We start from the raw sequence: 10,523 nt of genomic DNA, 5'->3' as shown, positions 1-10,523 counted from the left end.
ACTGAAGGGTTAAAAATGTTGGTGACCTGATATAAAAAAAAAAAAAAAACCTATGAAGGATTAGAAGATTCATCTTATATCCTACTTCTTCAAAAAGTTCTCTTTCTGGATAGCAGTTTTAAGAGACTGGTCTCAACCTAAAGGAACACATTATATACATATGCTTATAGCTTATAAAAACAAGGCAAGAAAACATTAAATCCTTTTAAAAAAATACTTTGGGGGCTTAGACAACACATGTCTTGTCATATGAAGACTATCTGGGGGCAGTTCATAGCATCATAAAAAAGCTTGTATTTGTTAAATTTGTAAAAAGATGATTTGTCGTATTTTGGCCAATGCCAGTAAGTTATAACTAACAAATCAGTTGCTACAAGGTAAATGCAAACAAACTCACAAAGCAGTAACCGACATACTTTACTGAGTTACATTGCCTTTTAGCTTTAGCACCCAGCAGCTCTAAATGCTACCATCAGAGAGGGCAATTGCCTCGCACAAAATACCAACATCTGTTATCTTCAAAACCGTACATGTCAAACTACTGGGACACCTAGCGGCCTCTCACCTTCAAATAACAAAAAACCAAAAACATGAACAAATAAAAACTCCACAAACCAACAGAACAAAAATAATAATCAAATCCCACTAAAAAAAAAGGAGCTGCGATGTCGGGAAAGAACACTGACTATCCCCCAAAAACAAACAAACCAAAAAAACAAAAAAACAAAACCCCAAAAAACAAAACAAAACAAAAAAACAGATTTCATTTACTTGCTATGTAACCACTCTCAGCCTCAGGGTTTTTAATTTGTTTGCTTGCTTATAAATCAGAAAAATGGGAACCATATCATCTACTTCATAAAAGTGTCAGGAGGGTTGAAAGGGATGAACTTCTATGAAAAGCCCTTGGTAAACTACAAAGTTCTACACTATCCTTAACATACTTAACTCTTTTGTTCATACACACAAACTTTTAATAAACTTCTCAACACAGTATACTGCTGAGAAAACTGTATGTAGGCCTTTCTATTCTCCGACTCTCTAACAAAGGGCCTTCTAACTATTACCAGGTATAGTTCTGCTTAGAGATATGTGACCTCTAGGTCTTTCATTAGGAACCTAATGATGAAGTAAGGCCGAACCTCTGAATTGACTCTTAAGAAACACTGCTCTGTTCCTGAATTGGTATAAACCTTCTTCTACTCAAAACATACGTCGTCTATCAAGTTTCCTTTAACATTAAGACCATAAAACACTGTACCCTCAGACTGAATTCCCTAAAAGTGGATAGCTCAGTGTTCTCTATACCAAATATTCACTTGGTATAAGATTCCACTATTTTTTTTTTTTTAATTAAAAGTAAACTCCACACCCAACATGGGGCTCAAACTCCTGACCCTGTGATCAAGAGTCGCATGCTCTACCGACTGAGCCGGCCAGGCGCCCCTCTAGTTCTTTTATAAAAAATTAATTAAACCTACTCTAAAGAGTATTCTGAGTAATACATAGATCAAAAGCAGAGTCTTGGGGTGCCTGACTGGCTCAGTCAGTGCATGCGACTCAGGGTTGTTAAGTTCGAGCCCCACGTTGGGTGTAAAGATTACTTAAAAANTCTGTGACTCCCTCTCTCTCTGACCCTCCCCTGCTCACGCTGTCTCTCTCTCTCTCTCTCTCTCCTAGAAATAAATAAAACATTTAAAAAAAAAATTTAAAAAAAAAAAAAAATTTTTTTTAATTTTTAAAAAAAGAAAAAAGAATACTAACATTTATTAATATGAATAAAAATTACATTAGGAAAACAATGTGATGCTTGTTTTCTTATTTTCATGGTGGTGTTTCTCTGATGGCACTCCACGCGTCAACAGAAAACACTACTGCACAAAGAACCTGGCAATCCTGATTTCAAAGGCTACCTTCTGAAGCTGCCAAGGTTCCTCTGCTCAAATCTTGGTATTAATAGCTGTTGACAAAAATCACCTCAGCTAGTGAGGCTGAGGTTTCCTAACCACTGGGTGAGATCTATACATGCACACACACAATTAGATTTATGATAATGTCCGAATGGGTTTGAATATATATCTCTCTCCTCTCTGTGCTTTGGTGTTTTGGGGGAGAGGCTAGATCCTCATTTAGAAAAAGAAAAGGAATACCCACACAGGTCATATCCCTGCAACACAGGGTCAAGTCAGGGTTTCCCAACAGCACCCTCTCCTTCGCAAGTTGGCTGCAGCATCTGTGTCCCTCCCTACCACCATGTTCATTCTGATACGTAGTTTCTCCCTCAGCCTCCTGGGCCCAGACCTAACCAACACACACACATTCTTCTATTTCTTAACCTTCTTTATAGAAATCAAGCACATCCACTAAAATCATCCCAACTATACCCAACAACAAGAACCCTGCAAATAAATGTAAAAACTTACAGAAATTCAGAATGAAGGAGGCTGGAGAGTAGTGTCTAAGAGCAGAGTGACAATGAGGCTGAGATTTTAAAGCTGGTTGCCACATTTACTAGAATGCTATTTAATGATTAAAAACAGTCCTGGCCAGAGTCATATAAATATTTACTACACAAAGGGTAACGCAAGAGTGTGGGGTGGCTTCGGCATAACCAATAAGAATTTAATAGAAGTGGAAGTTATGGGAGGACAGATTTCAGATCAATTTAAGGAAGAGCTAAGGATTAGAGCTGTACAAAAAAGGAATGGGTTACCTTATGAGGTAGTGGGCTCCCTGTCATTAGAAGTATTCAAGAATGCTGCATATCATATCCCCCTCTTGGAGATTCACAATGCACATTAGCATATTAAAGGTTCTGAGAAGTCCTGCAGTAAAGAAACCTGTTTAACTTTGTTTAACGCAGCATTTCCCAAATAATTTGATCACAGAACATTTTTCCCACCCCCGCCCCACCTCAATAATATTTACTCATTTCTGTAGAACTAGAATTGCTCAGAATACATACATTATAGAAACTAATGAGCTACACTTTTTTTTAATGTAGTATTTATTATGTACCCAAATGACAATCTGTCAGGGATATACGAGAAGAAATTGCCACACTGGTAAAAGGCTGGAAGAGAAAGCCCTTAAGGTCCCTTCTCTAAAATTCTGTGATTCTATCACATCTCAAAGAAAAGGGCTACAGGTTCTTGATTATTTATTTAAAAAGGTTCCATGAGGGAAAGGCAAGTAGAATAAAAAGGTAGTAAAATTTAAGGTTAACTAGTTCAAATGCCTCCCTTTCATGTTCAAAGCCCAATCCCTAAAAGATAAGAGAAATACCTCAGGGACAGTAAATTATCAAAATGAAGCCTTAACCAAATAATCTACTCCAGCCACTAAGTTAATTATGATTTGAGAGAGAGAAATTAAAAAACAAAAAGAAAAACAAAAAGAAGTAGCCTTGCATCAGCCTTGTTTGGTTTTTTTAATCATCATACATGCTCTCCAAGTAAGGTTAATATTTGTTTGATCCTTAGTCACTAGACTGCCCTGTGCAACGTGCAATCTTGAATTAGACATTCAAAAAAATGACTGAAGTGTGACGATTTATAAGCTATTAGAGTAGATATTAAAGCAGATATTAGGGAAAAAATGTGTTTGCCTATCTGCCCTCACACTGCTACGCTTCACTCTCTCTCTTTCTATTTTTCCCTCTTTTAGAATGATACAAACACCACACACTGAAAATGTACTATCAGACATGAAGCCAATCCAACATTAAATTTGAGGATATAAATGCTTAAGAGTCCCAAATTTCAAAGTCAAGGTTCCCATAGTTACATTAACCTAGCCATTTCGCACATATACTATGACCATCAAATTTAACAGCATATTAAGTAATACAAAACACAATAGGAACCTTAACTTTTGAAATTCCTGACTTTAGAATTTTCAGCTCTAACCACTGCATTAAGGACATTTCTGGCAAAGCGGACCTTTACATTTTAACAGGTTATCGAATGTAGGAACATGCAAACCTAGCAGTATTATTAGAAACACAAATGCATTTGAGATATAGCTATGTGAAATTACACAAAAATTCACTTTCACTCAGTGCAAACAGTAAAGCCTCATTTCTGGGAGAAAGCTTTTTTGCAAAAAAAAAAAAAAAAAATCACTGAACATTTGAATTATTACTCAACTAGTATCAGGCACACCAGGCCTGCCTCAGGAAAGTACTTACCAATTTTGGGGAAACTGGCTCTCCTTCAGCTCTCTTGCTCCCTACAGCAGAAGAAGGGGAAAACGGAATTAGACTACAAACACGGATTTATGACATGTCATCAAAGGCTGAAGACTTAAAGATTTCTATCAGATTTTAAGAAGAAAAAACAAAACAAACAAAAATCTACAAAGCTTTAACCAATCCCCCACTCCTCACCCCCAAAAAGGGAAGAGAGACAGCTTCCACAGCAAGAAGAAATTCAAAGGCAGTTAAATCTCTAATTTTCCATTTTTCACTTTTCCACAGTTTTTTCAAGACAAGGAAAAGTAATTGACAGTTTCCCTTTCCTAAGAGACACACAGAAATAAAAGGTACCTCATCTAAATAACACAAATACAGGCTCATCTCCAACATATGGCCTTCACTGTTCATTGCTTTATACTAACAAAGAAAGCTAACATCACTGGCCCTCAGTTTGGTCTATTTAAAAGATTTTTTTTTTTTTCGATTAATCTCAAAATGGACTTGTCTTATATAAGGCTTTACAATGGACAGCATTGACGACCATATTATCGTAATTTCAATTAAACTTTTCATTCACATCTTTCAAGTCTCACTGCTTTAGACTATAAACCACACAACACAAAAGTGCCTTTCTCTATGCCACATGTTTAATCAGTGATAGAGCCAGAAAGAAAATTAAGGTTTTGGGATCTCAATCTTATGCTCAATGACACTTTTATCAACTGTGTTTTGTTTTGTTTTGTTTTTTTAAAAATAACTAAACTCCATTAAGCTGACTTCAAAGTTAAAAAAGTCAAGTCAGGCTATACTGTTTATTTTTAACTCTTCCCCACCCCAAACTTCTTTTTTAATTAAAAAAAAAACATTAGGAAACAAAAATTAAAACTTTTCTCCTAATACTTTAATATTAAGAAATTCCACATGCCGTGCTCTAAAACTTCCTTATGCTTTTAAACACAGTATGTTTGCTGACTGGTGTTACTCCAATAGTGTTCTCATTTCAAGGGATAGTTCAAAAATCTTGTCATCCAGATTATAAATTTTTACTTAATCATGTACAGTCATACCAAACATACAGTAAGATCATTTAAAAGGGCCCCAATTCATGCAGTTAACATTCATTTCCAAAAGAAATTCAATTTGCCGTTTTATCCTGTCTTTTCTTTGGCAGCAGTATTTCTCAAAGTTCTCAAGTCCACATAAATGGCTATTTTAATCACCAAGATTAGAATGACTTCAACCAAAAGAAAAATCATGCAAAGGTCTGTAGAATGATGTGGTTATTAAAAAGCAGATTCTCACAAGGAAGAAAAACCTGTAACTGTGTGTTAACTAAATGTTAACTAAAAGTTTAGATGTTAACTAAATTTACTGTGGTAATCATTTCACAATACACACACATATCAAATCATTATGCTATATAACCAAAACTGACATCATGTTATATAAGTCAATAATATCTCCATTAAAAAAAGGATTTCTTAACATTACAGGTAGTACCCTACAGGACTGTGTACTACTCAGAACAGTACCAGGCACATAGTAAATCCTCGATTAATATTTGTTAAATGAACGAATTGATTGAGTGGACCCTTAACTCTTGACTTATTTTCCCTATTAAATATTTCTTATTAGCTCTTTCATGCTGGTGAGAATTTCTTATGCATCAATCTCCCACAGCATTATTTGTTAAATGAATGACTCTGGATAAAAAAAAAAAGTAGAGATATTACCATTTTAAAACATAATAAAAGGGAAAAGACTGATATATTGTACTAAATTAAGAACTTCGGTTCACCAAAAAAACACCATTAAGAGAATGAAAAAACAAGCCACAGAATTGGAAATGACAATTCCAACACATACAACAATAGTTTATAACCAGAACATATAAAATATGTTGACACTCAAAGTGATCAGGATAGAATTGGGATTTTTATTTTACTTATATGGCATTTGAGAAAGTAGAGTCACGTCAACTCTTCTGAAAAGTCATATTTAGTACAAAGACACAATGGATGTACACTTTATCTCTGGGGCATTTTCTCCAAAAACCAATAGCAGAGTTAATCCCAAATTGATAAAGAATTTTACCATGATATCATGAAACCATGATATCCTAAAACTACTCATAAAACTGCTTGGAGGGACTGCAGATATCACATAGGAAATCAAAGCCTGAGAGGTTAAGTGACTTCCTGGAAGGTCACACACCAATTGGTTATAAAGCTGGAGGAAAGCTTACAGACTCGGAGATTCCTTTGACTGAGCTGGCCTTTCCACTAGACCTCACCGCCTCTTAACCAGGTGCAGCAGTAACACTTCTAAGAAACAAACTATAGTAAATACTAGCAAAATATTTCTGGAAAAGTCTCCATATAATGTTTGAAGGAAAAATTAAGCTATGTAGGGCAGGTTTTGAAACTTGAGATCCTTTATGCCTAAGGGATCCTCATGAATGGGCTTCAGAGAGGTTTGCCAACCCTACGATACTATATGCTAAGTTCTGTATGCATAAGAATTCTGGGGAGAAGACCCACAGCTTTAATAAAATTTCCAAAGAGGTTCAGATACCAAATTTTTTTAAAAGCCAATTATTTTTCGACTAGTGATTCTTAAACACTGTGCATCACAACTAGTGTTTCTTCTGATCAACTACCACTTGGAAACTGATGAAAAAGAAAAGATTTTATTTCTATTATTTAGTTAGAGTGAGCAAAAAAAGATTTATATATAAATGTGTATTTTAACACTGTCTATATGCAAAACGTAGTTAAGTCTGAAATGCAAATCTGATTTCCTCATGTAAAGCTGATTTAAAGTCCACTTACTTTGTTTCTCACATACTCTTGACACTCATAACTAATGTAGTAAAAACTTTGAACCATATCTGCTTAAATTTTTCAAATATAGATTTCTTTTAAAAATACACTAAAAACATATAAGTTGGACTAAATGAAATTATCTTTGCTTTTACAGATGAGTTTTATCTTGCTAACATAACTTCCCATGATTTTTTGCAAACTGAAGATGGCTCACCTCTCCAGAACTTCACAGGTAGCTGCTTTAATTAGAGCTGGTAAAGAAATGAATCATTCAGATTTCTAATATGACTGTAAAATTTAAAATATCATCAATAAGTCAAAGGTGATTAATAACAACTTAAGTACTTTTTGTAAAAATATCTAAGACCTTTGTATATGAAAAATATAAAACAATAAACAAATTTTACAGAAAGAAGGTTTAACATTAGATCGTTTTAAATTAGGCTAAAATTCATCCCACTACAAATTCGAACAATTAAGTTTATAGTCTGTGCTCAATCATAAATTTTGATAAGGGACTAGAATAGCACAGATAATTGTCATTCAAAGACACTTTAAAATGTCACCTTACACAGAAGATTCAATCTCTTCTCCTCTACTACACCAAGCTGATACACTAATTTTATATACAATAAGTTTTACTGCTTTTTATCTGCCCTTCCTCACTTCCAACAGAAAGCATAATAAGTTTGAAATAAATCTAAATGCAAGGAAGTGCTCAAAGGGAAAAGCAGAATCTTGCTTAATGAGATTTAGTCCTTTAGGTCCCAATACCATAATCATCCCTGTGTCCCCCATCCCTCTTAATCTTACTCTCTCACGGACATTCTAGCACTTCTCCGCTCAGACTCAAGAAACATCAATTTACCCCTCACTAGAATCATTTTGTTTCCTCCATCTTAAAAAAAAAAAAGTCTCCCTTGACTCCATATCCTTCTCTAGTTCCTGCCCTGTGTCTATGTGCCCACTGATAGGAAAACTCCCTGAAAGAGTTAACCATACTCACCATCTCTATTTCCCCCCTTCTCATCCTCTATTGAACTCACTCCATTAGGGCTTTGGCCTCCTTCTATTCTTACTAAGATCACCAATGACTTCCCTGTTGCTGAAGCCAACAGGGAAGTCTCAGCCCTCACTTCCATGTTTGATCAGTAGTATTTGATCATTCCTTCCTTCTTGAAACTCTCTCCTGACTCCCAGGACACCACCTGATCTTGATTTTCTCCTAATCTCTCTGGCCACTCTTCTGGATTTCATATGCTGGTTTGTTCTCATCTCTCAAGACCTCAAAATGTTGAACTGCCCCAGGGCTCAGTTTTTGGAACTCTTCCTGTTAGGTAATCTCACCTACTCTCATAGCTATAAAAGGATCTGTACACTGGCAACTCCCAAATTTTTATCTCCAGCTCAGACCTTTCCCCTGAATTCCAAACTCATATACCCAACTGCCCACTCAACACTTGTCAAGTAAGTTTCTCAAGCTCAACAAGTTCAAAACTAACTCTTGACTACCTCGGCCCCTTCAGGCCAAAACCTTAAGGTCATGGTTGACTTCTCTTTTTTCCACATCCTAGATCCAATCTAACAGCCAACCCCACTTGTGTCAACTCCACTACAACCTCATCCAAGCCACCATCATCTTTCACCTAGATTATTACAATAGCCTCCTAACTTCCTTCCCCATTTCCATCTTTGTCTTGCTAAAACCTATTCTCTCAGCAGCCAAGAGTGCCTTTTCAAAATCCAAGACAGATTTGGTCACTCCTCTATTCAAAATCCTCCAGCGGCTTCCCATCATACTCAGAAAAAAAGCTTAAGTCCTTTAAAATGGCCCACAAGAGGAGCACCTGGGTGGCTCAGTAGGTTAAGTGTCTAACTTTGGCTCAGGTCATGAACTGATGGTTCAAGAGTTCNCAGCATGAGCAGGGGAGGGTCAGAGAGAGAGGGAGACACAGAATCCGAAGCAGCCTCCAGGCTCTGAGCTGGCTGCCAGCACAGAGCCCAATGAGGGGCTTTGAACCCACGAACCATGAGATCATGACGTGAGCCGAAGTCGGATGCTTAACCAACTGAGCCACCCTGGCGTCCCTAAAAAAATTGTTTAATGGTCCACAAGATTCATAGTGATTTGGGCCTCTGCTACTCTCAGACCTCACCTCTTCTCCTCTCCCCACTGCTTAATCTGCTCCGGCCATACTGACCTCTTTTTTGTACTTCAAAAACTCCAAACAAGTTCCCTTCTCAAGGCTCTTCTACTTGCTTTTCTCTGTGACTGAAACGCTCTCTTCTATCAAATATCTTCACGGCACACTCCTTCAAAATGTTTAGGAAATCTACAGCAGTTCCAGGAGTGGAATACTAAAATAAACACTACAACTGTCATCAGAATTGTCCCTCTCCCTAAACTTACTGTGAGGATGTTCTTTCTTCTACCAACAACACACTCTTTTCACCTTCTCTCCGCCTAGCCAAATCTCAGCCAGTCATTCGGGTCCAGATAAAGACTCAATGATAAATAGAGACCTTCCTTATAACCATCCCAAATCTCAGAGACTCCTCTCTTTGAATTGCCGGATAGTTTATCATCACTCACATTCATCTTAAAATTGAACCACATATGGTCTCACACTGTAACTTACAGGTCTTAACTCCCTGTCTACACACACACACACACACACACACGTAAAGTAGAAATTAATGCCTTGTACAAGTCATTCTCAAACCTCGATCAGGATAACTTTAAAACTTCAAGAATACATAAATTCACAGGCCCTACCCTTAATGATTCTGAATTCATGATGTCTGATTTAGGGCCCAGATATCTGTATTTTTTTTTAACTTCCTCCAGAAGAGTCTGATGGGCAGCCAGGAAGAGGTAGCATTGCCTTCTAGTCCTGTTTCCTTCAGCACCTAGGAAAGTAGGCCTTCGAATAGCCTACAGCTAGAATGGACACCCCAGAGTACCAAATCCATTCCTTCATTCCACAGGGGAACAGCAATCCAAGAAGTCTAGATGACTAGCCAAAAGCTACAAAGATAGCAAGAGGCAAATCCCAGCCTCAAACCCAGATTTACTGCTCTCAATCTAAGAATTCTTCCATTAGACTGTGCATAAATAAATGAAATAAAAATCCACAATTTACAGATAGGCACAGTAAACACTGATTTTCTAATACTTGACCAGTGATTGCAATGTCCAAGCTCTAAGAAAGTACACGTCATTAGCTTCTATATGCTTGAAAAATGTGAGCAACATTAGCTGACAAAAGACTTAAGAGGCCAGAGAGTAATGGTGGGAAGGCTTACAAATAAAAAAATAACTTTTACCAAGTCATCTTGCAATATGTATAAAAACCTGTAAAATCATTTATTTTGTAGCTGAGAAGTATTAGAAGAAATAAATGGAAAGAGGAAATCTTGCTTCATCATGCTATAAAGCACAAAAAGTCCTTATTCACAAGCTTCCACAGCTCACAAAGCTGTAAGTTTTTGGAGTCTAATCA

The 10,523-nt window shown here is 36.6% G+C and overlaps 1 protein-coding gene across 12 annotated transcripts in view; it reads right to left on the bottom strand.

Moving 5' to 3' along the window:
- The window catches only part of PHF21A (PHD finger protein 21A), a 191,130-nt gene that overhangs the window by 159,780 nt on the left and 20,827 nt on the right, over positions 1–10,523 (bottom strand). For 8 of the 12 annotated variants that reach the window (XM_077767422.1, XM_077767430.1, XM_077767429.1 and 5 more), the window contains exons 2-3: positions 4,190–4,230; positions 2,714–2,825 (exon numbers count right to left, since the gene is read on the bottom strand). The gene's annotated coding sequence lies outside the window, so the exon portion shown is untranslated. The remainder of the gene's footprint in view (positions 1–2,713; positions 2,826–4,189; positions 4,231–10,523) is intronic. The other 4 variants (XM_077767423.1, XM_077767426.1, XM_077767425.1 and 1 more) reach the window with 2 other exon arrangements.

This window comes from Crocuta crocuta, unplaced genomic scaffold, assembly GCF_008692635.1.
Source record: "Crocuta crocuta isolate KB4526 unplaced genomic scaffold, BGI_CrCroc_1.0 scaffold330, whole genome shotgun sequence".
In the NCBI taxonomy this organism is placed as follows: Eukaryota; Metazoa; Chordata; class Mammalia; order Carnivora; family Hyaenidae; genus Crocuta; species Crocuta crocuta.
Note: the sequence above shows the minus strand (reverse complement) of the source record. Positions and strands in the feature narration are given on the sequence as shown.